A 16,971-nucleotide genomic window follows, 5' to 3' on the forward strand; every position below is an offset into this window, starting at 1 on the left:
GGCTACTGCGCACACAATTCACAAACACAGAAAATAAATTTTTTTTTGGTTTGGACTGGAGTGTACTTTGGGGGTTACAGCACCCTTTAACGGTCAAGCCAGCCGGCCCTTTACTTATGACACAGGCGCACGCTTGGCACTACTTTGTTGATGCACGTGCGGCTACTGCGCACACAATTCACAAACACAGAAAATAAATTTTTTTTTGGTTTGGACTGGAGTGTACTTTGGGGGTTACAGCACCCTTTAACGGTCAAGCCAGCCGGCCCTTTACTTATGACACAGGCGCACGCTTGGCACTACTTTGTTGATGCACGTGCGGCTACTGCGCACACAATTCACAAACACAGAAAATAATTTTTTTTTTGGTTTGGACTGGAGTGTACTTTCGGGGGTTACAGCACCCTTAACGGTCAAGCCAGCCGGCCCTTTACTTATGACACAGGCACACGCTTGGCACTACTTTGTTGATGCACGTGCGGCTACTGCGCACACAATTCACAAACACAGAAAATAATTTTTTTTTTGGTTTGGACTGGAGTGTACTTTCGGGGGTTACAGCACCCTTAACGGTCAAGCCAGCCGGCCCTTTACTTATGACACAGGCGCACGCTTGGCACTACTTTGTTGATGCACGTGCGGCTACTGCGCACACAATTCACAAACACAGAAAATAATTTTTTTTTTGGTTTGGACTGGAGTGTACTTTCGGGGGTTACAGCACCCTTAACGGTCAAGCCAGCCGGCCCTTTACTTATGACACAGGCGCACGCTTGGCACTACTTTGTTGATGCACGTGCGGCTACTGCGCACACAATTCACAAACACAGAAAATAATTTTTTTTTGGTTTGGACTGGAGTGTACTTTCGGGGGTTACAGCACCCTTTAACGGTCAAGCCAGCCGGCCCTTTACTTATGACACAGGCGCACGCTTGGTACTACTTTGTTGATGCACGTGCGGCTACTGCACACACAATTCACAAACACAGAAAATATATTATTTTTTTAGCACTTGGGGGGAGCACCCCTGATGGACAGAGCACCCCCTGGACAACACTACAGCACCCCTTTAGGACTGGGAAACTGCACAGGACTTTGGAGTGGACACAGCCCCTATGGAGAACTGACTGCACAACACAGTCCAGCCAGCCCCTATGGACTTTGAAGTAGTGGACACAGCCCCTATTAACAACAGCAGCACAGCACAACACAGCCAGCCCCTATGGACTTTGAAGTAGTGGACAACAGCAGCACTACACTACACTACACTACACAGCCCTAACTCCCACCCTCCCTCTTCACTGTCCACAGCCGAGTGAGAAAATGGCGCCGACGTGGGTACCTTATATAGGATCCAAAACCCGCGAGACTCGGAAGGCGGGATGATGACGTTTTGCCTCGATTTCAGATCCGAGTCAGGCGGGAAAAGTCGAGCCTGATTCGGATCGGACTCGGATCGGGGGGGCTCGGGGGGGTTCGGATTTCAGAAATCCGAACCCGCTCACCCCTAATATATATATACATATATATATAAAGATCTATCTAATTTTTCAAGGGAAAGGCCTTGCCTGTGATATTAGCTTATTTAAATCCTCAAAATGGTTGTTACTTACAGATACCAGGCCAAGTAAACAGATTTTTCTTTGTATTTCCAGTGGGCCAACATGTCCATCTAGCAGCATGTTATCCCTCAATCGGACTCGTTTACTACAAGTGTGTAATATTTAGCAAAATGGTAGAACCAATTGTGTCTGTTAATAAAATGAAAGCATTTGTCTGCTTAGTTGCGATGTGTTATATATACAGCACATTTTATATATGGCTACATTTCACTAAATACAGTAAGCTCCAATAGGATTATGCATGGGGCAGGTTATAAAAGAACCAACAGATATCAATGTGAGAAGCCCCCTTTTCCTCTTTCTTCCAAAAGTCTTTGCAGTCTTTATGATAATGATCTTGTAAATAGGACATTTTATTCCTGAAATATTCATGATATTATTTATTTATATAGCAACCATATTATGCATAGTATGCAACAGTGAATTCTGCCAAAGAGACCTGTTGGATTAATGGAAAGTACAGTTGGACCCAGGCCTTGGGCAGCAGAGGTGAGTGGATGGCAATCTGCTCAATTTGCACATTTATGTTTTTCTTTATGTTGAATATTATTGATCGATATATTACATTAAATAATATAGATGGGTTGGGTACGCAATCCTGGCGCTGCTAATGAATCCCGGCAGCGTAATCCCGACAGTGGAAATCCAGAAGCATTCAGTTAAGTATTCTTACCCTTCCCCTAACCCACTTTTCCCGCAGCCGGACACCAACTCTCCCCTCCCACAGCCTAACCTTAACCAAACCCCCCTCCCCAACAGCCTGACCCGCCTCCTAGTGCCTAACCCTAACCTTAATACTCGCGGTCGGGATTCTAGAGCCGGGATTCTGTCCGCCGGCATTGTCTGCATCAGGATGGTGACTACATTCTTTATAGATATTTAGAACATTTTACCATGTGCTCTGTTTTGGGTGAATTAGGTCTGTGTATGTTAGATAAATGGTCACAGTGCCTGAGTCTTTTCCTATCCTTCTTTTCGAAGACAACATCGGAAAGTTTGTGCAGCTGGCAGCAAGTATGGGCATAGTGGTGAAACTATACATATCTATAATGGGTGCCCCCCTTGCAATCTATGCGAAAATGAGTGTTTGATACCTGAGGGTAAGTGCCACAGATTGCATATGTGGTATGCCCAGATAGCAATGGGAAAAAGTTGTAATTCAGATTAGGTTTCAAACATAGGGCGGGATGTATTAACAGTGAAAATGCAGTAAAACCCCCGAAAATTCCATTTTCAGGTGTTTTACCGCAGTCCCCATATGTACTAAGCCCCGGAATGGGTGGCGTTACCCAATAGAAGCCTATGGGCTTGTTTTCGGGGCTCTTCCCATTGGGAGGGATCCAATCAGATTCCTCCTATCACCCCCCGCGGCCTGCCGCCTTCTGCGCATGCGCAGAAGGATGCCAGAGGGACTTCTGGGTGTGAAACCCGGAACTGCCTCAATCGTGAGCCATCGCAAAGGACAGCTCTTATCAGGAGAGCTGTCCTTTGCGATATTCTTGGTACATACCGTGGTAATAAACAGGCGGGATGTACCGCATCGTGGATGTGATGCTTAGTTCATCCCACCCATAGTTTTTTTAACATTCAATTTTAAAGCGCAACAGAATTTGCTGGTGCTATATAAATAAATGTTAAAAAATAAACATGCGCAATCACTTTATTTCTTACGCATCGCAGGGATGGGCAAGTATCGAGGCCCCTGTCACTGCCTGTGATTTGTGATACATTACTGCGATTATCAGGACCATTACCTGATAATTGGTACATATAGCTGTAGAAAGGCATCGCCAACAGTTACATGAAGACCCTCCTAACGCTCAGCAACCATTCCATGATGCCCTAACCATGCCCTGCTGTCACCAGGAGGTAGAATGTGTGAAAGCTGCAGCAGATGTTTACATGCATTCCAGTGATGGCACATGCTGTTCTGAGGGCACGTACAACAGCATTCGGATTTGTACTTTCCCCCTGAATGTTTCCATCAGCATGGTTAGTGGAATAATAGACCAATTGTTGCTGGATAGAGCTTGTGAGTAGAGGTGGAGCAAGTCAGGAGGAGGCAATTTCACAGATCATGGAAACACCAAAACAGATTTCTGTTTTCTAATGCCCTATATACATAGATCTCCAACCAAAGCCATAATCCCAAACCCATTTGTACGCCATGGATCTATCCCCTCCCCCTATATTTAATACTTTATTATGTATTTTTTCAAAGGTAGTGTTGGCACATCTTGTCTGCCAGCTTTCTCTGTACTTTGCTTCTTAATGAAGAGCACTGGCATAGATATGTGGACAGCAAAAGGCTTTTCACCCTAGGATAAAATGACCCAAAGTTTTTTCTTGCACAAGCTCATAATGCAAGCAAACACCAAAGTTACAATGATCTCCATCATACTGGGAAGATACTGAATTGGGTTCAAACATAAAACTGAAGGCCAATTATTATTAATAATAATAATAATAATAATAATAATAATAATAATAATAATAATAATTCATACCTATTTTCATTATTTACACTTTAAAAAAGTGTAAATAACACAAAGCCTTCACACATGCAGAAACCCTTAGGGCCAGATTTATCACAATCCGCATTTTTAATGTGTATGTGATAAATCATTTAGCGCGGTGCTCTTGCTGAGATACACACTCCGATAAGAGCCCTTCCCGGCATAGAGCTAGAAGAAGAGTGATAGCTTTACGCTAGGTCTCTGCTCCCTGCTTTGGGTCCCCTGCAGCTAATGGGCATGCATGGCTGTCTGCCAAAGGAGAGAGATCAGAGGATCCCTCTCTAAAAAATTCTGCATTAGAGTTGCCCATATAGGTTATTCTTCAGGTGGCGTCAGCCGCCAGGGCCAAGCTTGGTAAATCAGACAGTATATCAGCACCCATTGAAACCTATGGATGCTATTTTATGACAGAGATGGTGCGATTGCAGCGGATATCTGCTGCGATCGCCCCATGGTAAATCCTGGGAATCCTTAGCATTTGCAGGCAACCCCCCCCCCCCCAAAAAAAATAAATAATGTTTTTTTTCGGGGGATATCGCATACATTTTCTTAAATAAAAATGCTCCTTGTTGTTTGTTGTGAAATGGGAAAGCATGAATGCACATTGCTGAAGGGGATAATGGAAAGGCACCATGCAATGTGTTCAAGTGGGGTGAGGAGATATATACCGTATCTGAATTTAAAGTTGGAGCCCCCCCTTCCCCCTTTAACTTGTATATTCATAGCTTTTAATTGCACTAGAAAGAGGTGGAATGTGCATTGAACATAGTAGTGTATCCCAAGCGTTAGACAAATTAGGGAGCATGTCTGAAGGAGTGTGTAAGGCAAGACTTTAATAGGACAGAATAACTGAGACCAAGAGTTTCTCCTGACCTTCACACATGTGTATCTGAGATTAGAGAGAAAGTCGTTAAACAACATTCCAAGTGGCCATATTAATAGGATTCAGAGGCATTGTTCTGGACATACTGTATACAGAATAAGGAGCAACCTGGTAAAGACATATGAAGAAATAAACTAGAATATGAATAATGTGAGTAAAAGTTGAGAGGAAATGATGAAGATAACTATAACCAATGGTTTACACTATACTGCATGCCAATGTAACACAATGCTAAGTATCGTAGGTTCAATCCTTCAGTGAGAACGTCATATATATCTGGGAAATTATCAGTAACTCTGCTATACGGCAAATATGTGGTATCTTAGCTTTTGCGGTCTCATGGACTTTCACTTTGAGCACTCACCACGTCCTGACAGGGAAACTACCAGCAGTCCCTGCCATAACACAATAAGGAATAATGACTCCATTATGTAGCAGCTAAAAATCACATTGGCAACTACAAAGGATGGCTTTGGTGGTAGAGAAGAGAAAGATACACTAAACAGGTATAGAACTGAACATGCAAAATGCCCAGAGGAAAATGTCAGAATGACAAAAGAAATCACCATTGTAATTTACTAGGGTAGGGAGCTTATGAAAAGCATCAACAAGCTAAAAGTGTATTCACTGCAAGGTTGTAATTAGACAGAAACCAGCTATATTTAGCATTGAAACAGTTACCACAGCTAGTGGTACATCTAATCAAGTAACTATTAAAGTCAGTAAAGTAATCATGCTCAGACCTTGTTCACATGACAAGCAGCATCTATCCTACAATGAGTGTGGTATGACTTGTCAACATTCAGAATGTCAACAGGTTCTGAATGTCGGCAGTCAGAATGTCGACATGGTCAAAAGGTAGACAGAGTGGATCCCTCCCGGGGGGGAAGCCATGAATGGAAGCCCATAGGCTTCTATTGGGCAATGCCACCTAAAGATGGCGTTGCCCACCACATCCAAGGCTTGCTGTATATGAAAAATACGGTCAAACCCCCGAAAATGGCATTTTCAAGGGTTTGACCTCTTTTCTAACATTGATGCATCCTGCCCAAACCAGAAAGCACAGTACTACCGTGTTTCCCCGATAATAAGACACTCTTATTTTTTTTTTTATTCAAAAAAACACCATGGGGCTTATTTTCGGGGTAGGTCTTATTTTAATTAACATCGACAGCAGTGCCCCTTATGCAGGCCCCCTTGTAGAAGTGCCCCTTATGCAGACCCCCCCTTGCAGGCCTCCTTGTAGCAGTGTCCCTTATGCAGCCCCCCCCCTTACAGGCCCCCTTGTAGCAGTGTCCCTTATGCAGCCGCCCCCTGTAGCACCAACCACCAGTACAGTACTTACCTGGCTCGCCGCCGTCCGGGATGTCCCTCTCACTTGCGCGCTGACTGGATCTAACATGATCCAGCAGGCGCGGCCACACAGGATCCTCAGCGCGCGGGTGACGTCATGACGTCACCCGCGCACTGCATGACTGGGAACGCTGGGCTCTGAAGCGTTCCCAGCTCAAAATGGAATTTTGGTAGGTCTTATTTTCGGGGTAGGGCTTAATTTAGACCGGGGTACAAAAGTAAGGGTAGGGCTTATTTTCGGGGTAGGTCTTATTATCGGGGAAACATGGTATATGGTGTCTTATTGCAACAAACTTAAACAACTTTTCTTGATTATGTAAGTGCATAGCTGAAAAGCACACACGGAAGCCACTAAGATAGAGCAATTAATTTGAATGCAGTAAAACCTTTTTAATTCATATACCTCAGCCTTCCTGGCTTTACTTTATTTCTTATAAAGTCCTTGAATGTTTAAAATGCTGTAATGTAATTACTATATATAAGAAAAGCAATATAAAAGGAGCTACTTTTATTGATAGTTTGACTATGTAGTATGTTGTTGGGAGGGGATCAAGGGAGCTCATAGTCCACTGTGTGTATATATTCACATATACATTAATACTGGGTGACTTATGAACCAAGAGTCTAATCCAGAGATGCACGCAAATTCAATGGTTTCTGTACATCTCTGAAGATGCATTACTGTGCATGTGCAGATCTCATTCTGTGTGATTGATTGCTGTGCCCTGGACGCTGCAGTCTGTCAAAACCAGGCAGTGTTGCAGAAAACGGGCACGTGTCGCAAATGATCCGATGCTGCATCTTTGGACGTATCAGTACGTCAGAGAATCCGGCAGGAGTCTTCTATTTACACGATGCCTTCTGCTGCATTAGCATATTGTTACACTTTGTAAGCAGTGGCTGTGTGATTAGCGTATATATCTCTGAATCAGGCCCCAAATCAGTTAAAAACAGGATATCAATACATACATTAAACACTTTTTGTCTGTATCTACTGAGGGACGATGGATCATGTGGTATAGAATATTTGTTAGGACTTTGGAATTTTAAAATAGCCAATATGTCTGTGCTCCTTCCTCTTCTATATACAGCCATCCTCCCCTTCTGTATCGCCATCCTCCCCTTCTATAGCGCCATCCTCCCCTTCTATAGCACCATCCTCCCCTTCCATAGCACCATCTTCCCCTTCCATAGCACCACCCTCCCCTTCCATAGCGCCATCCTCCCCTTCCATAGCGCCATCTTGAAGGGAACTTCCTTACCAAGCCCCACAGAACAGAACCAGAGATAAAAACAGAGAGGAACAACATTATATCTGGAAAACAAATAAAATGCATTTGTAAAGTTTTATCAGGAGAACTAGAAGGTAAATGGATGGGTGTCCACAGGGCTGGTGTAAGTATTCTTCGTGCCCAGGCAAAGCTTTAGCCTAAAGTTGCCTAGGCTGGTTTTGTCAAATCAGTGGCGAATCCTGCAGACTTGTGCCATAGGTGGCTGTCAGCCTTGCATACTGTGCATAAGTTACTGACTATTCACTGGGTAAATTAGAGTGACCTTTAAAACGGGATCCGGTCAATATCTCGGCACATGGGAATCCGGCGGTTAAAATACCGGCGTGGCATCCCGAAGGTAAGTAGCAGGGTTAGTGGGAGGGTTAGGGGTAAAGAGAGGAGGAGGGTTAGGATACCGACCGTTAGGTGTCGGTATACTAACCCTGTTGGGGTGCTGGCATTGATATTTTGATTGCTGGACTCCCGAGCACCGGCAGCTAGCACCCAACCCTTTTAAACATGTATAAAAATGTTAAAAGTAAAACAGAGACAGGGGGCGCCACATAGTGCTTTAAAAGTATAACAGTTTTTATTGCAATCTTCCCAATAACCAATTAAGCATTCCAGAAAGTGCGGTCTTACACCACCGCAAGTGTATACAGCATATAAGGAAGGAACAAGGCAATCACTGGCCGCTGACCTGGACGTCTCCAAAGGGCTCTCCGGGAGCTTGCTTCCGACCACGATCTCAAAATGCCAAACCACACCATGTATAAAAATGTACTGATGAAGTACTTGGTATTGGGGGGGAGGGAATTCAGTTGTGTTTCTTTTGGCGGCAATAATTAATAGGCGCCTGATGCAGCAATTCAATTGGTTTGGGCGCCCATTATTTGTCGCGCCCAAAAATACCATGTTTAGCCATGTAAAACATTAATTTAAGCACCCAAAAAAATAATTGAATTCCCCCCATTAAATAGATACTGCAGCTTTAAATTTAACTCAAAATAAGTGTGGAAAGCACAGAAATCAGCACACTTCCTTAGAATCAGGTACATTTTTAGTAAAAAAACTTCATTAAAATGTATAAATTACATTCCACTCATCTTCTTTATAGGCCACCCTTACTACAATGCTATTATGTAAATGTGTACGAAGATGGTTATATAAAGACAGGGATAAATTTACTAAAGGACAATTTTAATAGATTCTAATCAATTAAAAATTGATCAAAATCGATGTTGTGTTTCAGGGGCTAAATCACACATTTAGTAACAGATAATTTTTTTATATTGATTTTTAAGTGTTAGTAAAAGTGCATTTTAGCCCCCATAACACAACATTGATGTTGATCAATTCAGATCTAAAGCGTGATAAGAGATAAAATTATGAGAGAAAAAGTATTAACCAAACAGCTCCTGTCATTTTTCAACCACAGCTTGTAAAATGTAATATAGAAGCTGATTGGTTAGTGCTTTATCGCTCTCAATTTTATCTCTCACCCAGCTTTGATACATAGGCCCCTAAAATCGATCTTTAGTAAATTTACCTTAGAAGGTGCTCTGTATGTACAAAATAAGATGGGGTATTTAATAATAATCCTTTTAAACTGTCCAAATATCCTGGGTTATTGCAGCGTCAACCCGAGTTGTGGCTGAGCGTAAAAGGGGCCAGGCTTGGATTCCCGGGTCGAGTGACCCTGAAATCCAACGCGGGTAGCGAGCAGGGTTGAACACGGGAAAGACCTGTGTAACCCTGCAGTGTGAACTGGTGCCCCCGGTCCCGTTCACAGCATAGGAAGAAGACGCAGATCCATGGCGCTTGGAGATGATGTCATCTACAAAAACCGGCAGGAGAGAACCACTACACCCATGTGCAGTGTAAACGGCGCCGCCCCAGGAATAACCCAGATCGGAGCTGCGGTCTGAATGTGGACTGTCGTAGGTCTGACTCTGGATTTTGGTGTAAAATAGGTATAATTATTAAAACACATATGAGGGTACTTGGTGATCATTTACATATATTTGCTCCCAACTCTAAATGCAAGGGAGTCTGTGGGAATTGGAACCAATACGTTCTAGCTGCATACCAAATAGATGCTTTGGGGGGAGGTGTATGAAACTTTCTAAAGAGTACAAGTAGAGAAGTTGCTCATAGCAAGCAATCAGATACTAGCTAGCATTATTTAGTACATTCTATAAAATGATAACTAGAAGCTGATTGGTTGCTATGGATATCTTCTCCATGTGTCCTCTTTAGAAGGTTTGATACATGTGATTCATCAATGGACCCCACTGATCGCATATATAACAACACTGCATAAGGGGCGGGATGCATCAATCATGGCATTTTGTGTGTGATGCATTCCGCCACTGATCACATGCCTACCAGCGTTTAGTAATGCCATTTAAGCAAAGGACAGCTCTTCCAATAAGAGCGTTCCTTTGCTTTGTGGGGACCTCCGGGGTTATTACCCAGAAGTCCTTCTGGTGTTTTTTTGTGCATGCGCAGACATCAGCCAATGAGGAAAAATTCAGAAAAGAAGCCCAAAAGCCTCTATTAGGCAATGCCATCTGTAGATGTTGATGCCTTCCAGGACCAAGCTTCGGAACGTTTAGCTTTCCAGAGCTTGGTGCATATGCGAAATGCGGGAAAAACTCAGAACGTAATTTTTTGAGGTTTGAACGCATTTTTAACTTTGATGCATCTCGCCCAAAAAGTCTGATGCTGTTTGGCATGCGGTGTCACTGGAGTTTACCTAGCGCCAGTTGACTAGCAATCTAATTCAAACTTTGAGAAACCCAGTAGTAGAAACTTGCAGAGCTTGGGGCTTGATCATTGTTTAGCTATGCACTAAGTGGTTACTGTTCTTATTACTAGTATATATCTCTATATAAATGCTGCACTAATCCCTTACTCACAGCATTAGTACATACAGTAGGTGTACGCTCTGCATGTACTGTACTGTAAGAAGAATATACTATACAGAAAGGAGTATACTCCTAGCCCTGGGCAGGGCAAGCTCAGCCTTCTCTCCAGGATTGGACACAGACACACCCATACAGTGCTGTATAGCAGCCCTACCCTGCCTAAGCTGATCACTTAGCTCTGCTTACCAAGGCAGACCAGAGCCGGCGCTGGCTCCCTGCACGCACTGTGCCAGCTAAGGACCACACAGGTAAATAACAGTATATATACACATTTATATGGATACATACAACCTTTCAGATACTTTTGTGTATATCTGGAACGCGGCCTCTTTGGGAATATCCCACAGTTGGATGTGGTAGTTGTTTTTATTGTAGAACTTTTCATGTGCGCACTTCTTGCTACCTGGCTGGGTGTGGACTGGTGGGACTTTACATTACAGTATGACAGACTGTGTACATGGCGCTGTGGGGTTCTCATGAGGAACGTTAACTAGAAGCTGAATGTTGTTACTTTGTACTAAATGCTAACTTTGTCTCAGTGTACAGGCAGGTAATAGCACGTTGTCGTCGTCTATTACCTCTTGAGCCAATTCCTAGTCCGATATAGTTTGTAGATTTGTGTTTAAGATCTACTGTATACTGTATATAGATGTGTGGGCAGGTCTGCAAAACTTTGCGCATCCACAATGTCTGCGCGTCTAGGGCACTCACTTTGTATATCTGTATTGTCTCCTACTCCCTCTATTGTATGCACATACTGCCTCTGCCTTAGCATTATTGCCAGTGTTTGCTTTGGACGGAATTCCCTTGCTATTACAACACAGAGGTCTGAGCTGGAGGTACCACACCCTCCCCTGCTTCATATTTGGAATGGAGGGCAGCTTGTTGCTGAAATAAGCATATGGTGAATAGAGAATGCATATATCATGGCATGGAGTGTGCTTATCTTATGTATATGACATGTGTTTCCTATCCATCTTTGTTCTATCTGTTGCTATTCTGTATCCAGTTGCAATGCCATTTCACACTGTGTGGTCTGGTAAATCTCATCTAACACACTCTGATCACTTTTATTTGATCCCAAAGTACTGAGCTATATTATATTTGTGTGCAGATTACAGACATGCATTTTGCACATTCTCCATATCAAGGCACTAGAACATTGAACTGAACTCTGCACAAGGGATTTGCAGTGTTTTGTAGCTACAACATTGCACTAAATAATTAATGGAAAGGCAGGGGTGATCATGTGAATCATGCCGTGCCTAGCATGTCCCCCTACATGGGAGGGGCTCATTTTTGGTGGTTCTGATGGAGAGAAACTCCCCCCCCCCCCCAAAAAAAAAAAAAATTCTGGGCGTGAATGAGATGAGAGAACTGTAATCAGAGAAAGGGTGCGGTGCCCGCTGTAGAAGTGCCTGAGGAAGTTTTTCTTCCACCTGGGTAAGGAGAAGTTGTAATATAGACAGCAAAGATTGTCTGGTAGAGAAGAAGCTTCTGTAAACTATAACGGATGATTATATAAAATGTGGGGCAATCTCTTAATTTGGCCTAGAAAGTTGTTCTGGAGAACTTCTGGATAGAGTTTCTCTTCTAGAGATACAAGAACTGGAATGTGGTCTGGAGTGTATGTTTTTGAGACAGTCTATAGGGAAAATGAAGTTCTGTGTCTGTAATCTGGAATAGCTATCTCAAACGATTTGCTTGAAAAAATAGTGTTTGAAAATCTTGGGCCTTTAAAAAACAAAGCTGATCTGCTAAGGTTTGAGGCTGTTGAAGCCCGCGAGGAGACACATTTACACCAAAAACATTCCTGAACCCTCATAAAACTTCTTGGCAACGTGCTCTGTGGAACTAGGGGGTGTGCTCGGGGAGGGGGCTGTTCTAGCTAAATTCTCTCTGTATATTTATCTGTTCCTGATGTGACTAAAAGCACTGGTTGTGTATTGGTTTTCTCGCTGCTCTGTATATTATGCCTCTCCTCTGTATATAGCTGTGCACTGGGTGTGTCTGGAAGTGCTGGCCCCTGTCCAGAATCCTTCAGGAATGTTGGTTTGAGAGCAGAGTGACTCACGGCAGTTCTGTAGTCTGAGGAGGGGAGGAGAGGGGCAGCAGGCAGGAATTCACATGGGAAACCCACTCTGCACAAGCACACGTGTGTGTCACTATAGGTGTAAATATATAGCTGCATCTGCTCCTGATAAAGTGCACAGTACCTCATTGGTGTCTGCCTTCCCACTTGGTCATCGGTCTACAAATCAGTACTTTATTTTATGTTGAAGGATTTTAGGAGGCATAGAAAAAGTGATACGTTTATAAGCCACTTTTTGGAAGTTTGGAAGATCTGGGCATAATGCTAAATGTAGCATGCGCCTGTTTGCGTAGCGGGAAATTCACATATTTTTACATGCACGCACAGCCATCCACATCTGTACATTTGCAGGTTTGACTACATCTGTCACTAGCGCCAGGAGTGAATAGGCGGAGTAAGGGCATGTTGGCGTAATTCAGAACAAATGCAAAGCTGCACAGAGACGTAGGTACCTGTCCTTAGCCTTATCAGTGCATGCTGTTGATGGTTGCCGGCATTAGCTAGTAGCTTCCAATTGACTTATTGCAGACTCACCACTGAAAAGAAGACTTACTGGGTGGATTTCAATTTGTTTTTGTTTTTTTGGGGTGGGGGGGCAGATAGTGATAGACGCCCGATGAAGCAAATCAATTGTTGCTCCGACTGGGGGCATGTGTGGACATATCTGCTCGCAGCCTCCTGAGGTGGTGGCACATTTCTGCTATTAGTCTGTGTTTTGCCATAACCAGGACTTTAGATGGGTTTAGTCGCTTTATGAAGCTAAAACCAGTGTTTTTAGGTGTGACAAGCAAGATAATTAATGGGCACCCAAAACAATTGTATCACCCCCTCTGTGTCTGAAATATTATACCTGCTGTATTAAAGAGGGGTTCCTATTTCATACTGTCTAGTGACTTTTCACAAGCAAAACAAATGTAAAAAAAAAAATCTTTTTGTGCTTGGATTTGGTTGGGTGTATAATCTGGGTGTATGGATGCCTGATGTAAAGCAGGCACTGGATGCATCATGTGATGCTTACACCTCAGTATATATATATAATACGCTATTTGTATGTACAGTGATTAGCACTCATTTTTGGACGTAGTTGCTGCTAAATCGGCGTCAGCTGGTATACATAGTTATGAGTGTACATTATAAAATTATTTTAGGATCTCATTCTTTAGTACTTTTTTTTGTAGTAACAGAATACAATTATATACGTATGTGTCCCACATAAAGATCAAATACATCTTTATAAGTGTTCATCATAGAAGGTGAACATATAAATTCAGTGTATAGTCACTTTATAATCTATTACGGTTTCCATTTTTGTGCTTTACAGACACTTGAGTTTGATGTATGCACATTTGTAAGTCTTGTGTGCATGTTTTTCTGAACCAATTTTTTTTTTTTTTTTTTTTACCACAAGCCCATCCTTCCCAACTGAAAAAGTATTAAAAAAAAAAGTAAAAACTTCTTACAGCGCCAGACTGATAGCATCTGCAGTATGTTAACCACACTGCGAAACTCTGCTCTGGAATGTCCCATTTAAGATATAGGCAATGATAGATTGAGTTTGGAAGAACAGTGTGTGATCATTCAGCAAGGAGTTGCCAGTGACGTGTATTCTGGATTCTCCTAATCTGATAATCTTGTAGAGGAAAGGGGGAGATCCAGGGTGTGGTTCTGTTGAGTTGCAATTGAGTAATCATGTGAAATTACAGTTCTAAAAAATTTATATAAGTACATGTAGATTGAGTGCATACAATACTGCTAGGCACTTCATTTTATCAGATAAATGGCAAATGTATATAAAGTATACTTAGGGGCCTATGTATCAAAGCTGGGCGAGAAATAAAATAGTAACTAATAAATCGCCAACCAATCAGCTCCTAACCATCATTTTCAGGGTCATATGTATCAAAGCTTGATGTGAGATCAAATTGTGAGATCTATATCACCAACCAATCAACTTCTAACTTACATTTTGCAGGCTGTGTTTAATAAATGATAGGAGCGGATTGGTTGATGATATATATTTAACAATTTTATCTCACATCAAGCTTTGATACATATGCCATTTAAAACTCAGCCTGCAAAATGTAAATTGGAAAGCTGATTGGTTAGTACTTTATCTCTCACAATTTTATCTCTTTCCCAGCATTGATACATAGGCCCCTATATGGAAATGTAAGCACTCCTATTTCTGGTTATCACAGTTTTCTATATAATAAAATGTAATTTCTCATGCTTGCCCATAAACACATACAAAAAGCAAGCACTTTAGGGGGCATATGTATAAAAGCTTGATGAGAGATAAAATTGTGAAATATATATCACCAACCAATCAGCTCCAAACTATCATTTCTTAAACGCAGCCTGCAAAATATAAGTTAGAAGCTGATTGGTTGGTGATATATATCTCACAATTTTATCTCACATCAAGCTTTGGTACATATGCCTCTTAAGGTGCGTACACATGGGTCGATTTTTTTGGACGACTGAACGATAACTATGTCATTATCATTCAGTCTTCAAAAAAATCGTCCAGTTTCAGCCCAAAATGGTGAACGATAACTACCAATGCCCGCTCCCGTTTGTAGCTGCCGTTCATCGCCCGAACCTCCTGTCCAACCTGACTATATTGAGGGAGGGAGCCCGGCACGGAACTAAATAGTTCTTGATTTCGTTCAGTGTTTGTGCTCAGTGTCGTTAACAACACTGAGCACACCCCTGCCGGGGACACACAGGGCAATTTAGTTTGGGGAGAAAATTGTCCCGTGTGTACGTACCATTATTCTTTGCCACAAAAACTATACAAAATCTTTAAAATTCCACTGCCACTGCCATGTTAAAATGAAGTGTCTCCCGTACACACCAATGGGGAGAAGATCAGGGTTCCCTCTAGTATTAACAGACTGGAAAAGAAATGTGCAAACTCCACCCTCTTGGGTTTCATTCATTACCAATCTTATACAATGCATTTTTCTATAACAAGGTCAGTATTTAACACATATCATTGGCATATTGCTCAGTTTAGAGTCAACCGCTGAGAAGTTTTGAAAGTGGCTAAAATATGTGAATAAAAGTGTGTGGGATGTAAATCAGAACAGCATTGTTCTACCTCACCTTCTGTACACAATAGCTGGTGTTGCCTAATAGATCTGTTGCTTCATTCATTTCATGTTTGCAGAGCTCAGCATAGTCAGTAAATCTTACCTTTATCAGGTGGTAATACTACTGCTCTCTATTGTTCACAATACACAGCTGAAGGCTTTTTTCCAGCAATCAGATAACATTAATTTACTGCTTGTGGATGCCGTCCTTCAACTTTTACTTCTACCATTGCATTGTGTCTACACATTCCTGTTTATAACACTGGGCAGCTCACTACTGCTCTCTGTTTTGTATTCAAGTGCAGCACAAATGAAACAACTTCAATACACAGCCTGACTATAAAATAGAAACAATAAAACTGACTATAAAAAAACAAAACCAACAATGTGTTTAATAAACATTAAACAGGACACATACAAACCAATACATTACATTTATAAGCTGGAGCAAAACTAGAAGGCCAAAAGTACTGGAAAAAGAAGGATCTGTAGTAAACATCACAGGGAAATGCACATATTAAAGCAGCTGTTAGCCAGACGCATCTAGATTATGTGAACGAGTTTGATAGTTTAGGTCCGACTTGGTCAACCTCGGCAATAAAAATCTAATTGGAGTTGATAAAGCAGAATATAAACCAACGTTAAGCACTCATTACAATGTGATGACTACAGGCATGTGCAGGAGCCAGCACAGGGGGTGCCGCAGCGGGACATCCCCGTATGCTGGGTCATGGACTACCCCATCCCTACTTCCCTCCAGAACATAGACTTGGCCACCCAGGTGTATGCAGTCGGGAAGCCGGCGGACCTAATCCCGACAGCAGGCTTCCTGACTGTCATATCCCGGCAAGGGTCTAAAGACAGGCGTCGATATCCCGATGCCTGTCATTAGACATACGCCGGGAGCCCGACGCCCGGCATCCTGATGGAAGGGACGCCGAGCGCGGATAGCTGCGATTAGGTTTAGGGTTCCCGAGAGGACTTAGGGTTAGGCAGCCCCCGGGAGGGTAGGTTTAGGCTAGGAGGAAGGGGGGGGGGGCGGTTAGCGTTAGGCACCCCCGGGGGGGACTTAGGGTTAGGCAACCCACCTCCCCCCGGGGGACATAGGTTTAGGCGGCGGGGAAGGGGGGGTTAGGTTTAGGCGCTTAGAGGGGGGATTAGGGTCAGGCACTCGGGGGGGAGGTTAGGGTTAGGCACTGGGGGGGAAG

General features: G+C 42.8%; 1 protein-coding gene across 1 annotated transcript in view; it reads left to right on the forward strand.

The window, feature by feature from the left end:
• Positions 1-10,756: 10,756 nt before the first annotated feature.
• AHNAK (AHNAK nucleoprotein) overlaps positions 10,757-16,971 on the forward strand; it is a 63,748-nt gene continuing 57,533 nt past the window's right edge. The window contains exon 1 of the mRNA XM_088468396.1: positions 10,757-10,824. The gene's annotated coding sequence lies outside the window, so the exon portion shown is untranslated. The remainder of the gene's footprint in view (positions 10,825-16,971) is intronic.

The sequence above is a fragment of the Taudactylus pleione genome, unplaced genomic scaffold (assembly GCF_031769625.1).
Source record: "Taudactylus pleione unplaced genomic scaffold, aTauple2 ptg000085l, whole genome shotgun sequence".
NCBI lineage: Eukaryota > Metazoa > Chordata > Amphibia > Anura > Myobatrachidae > Taudactylus > Taudactylus pleione.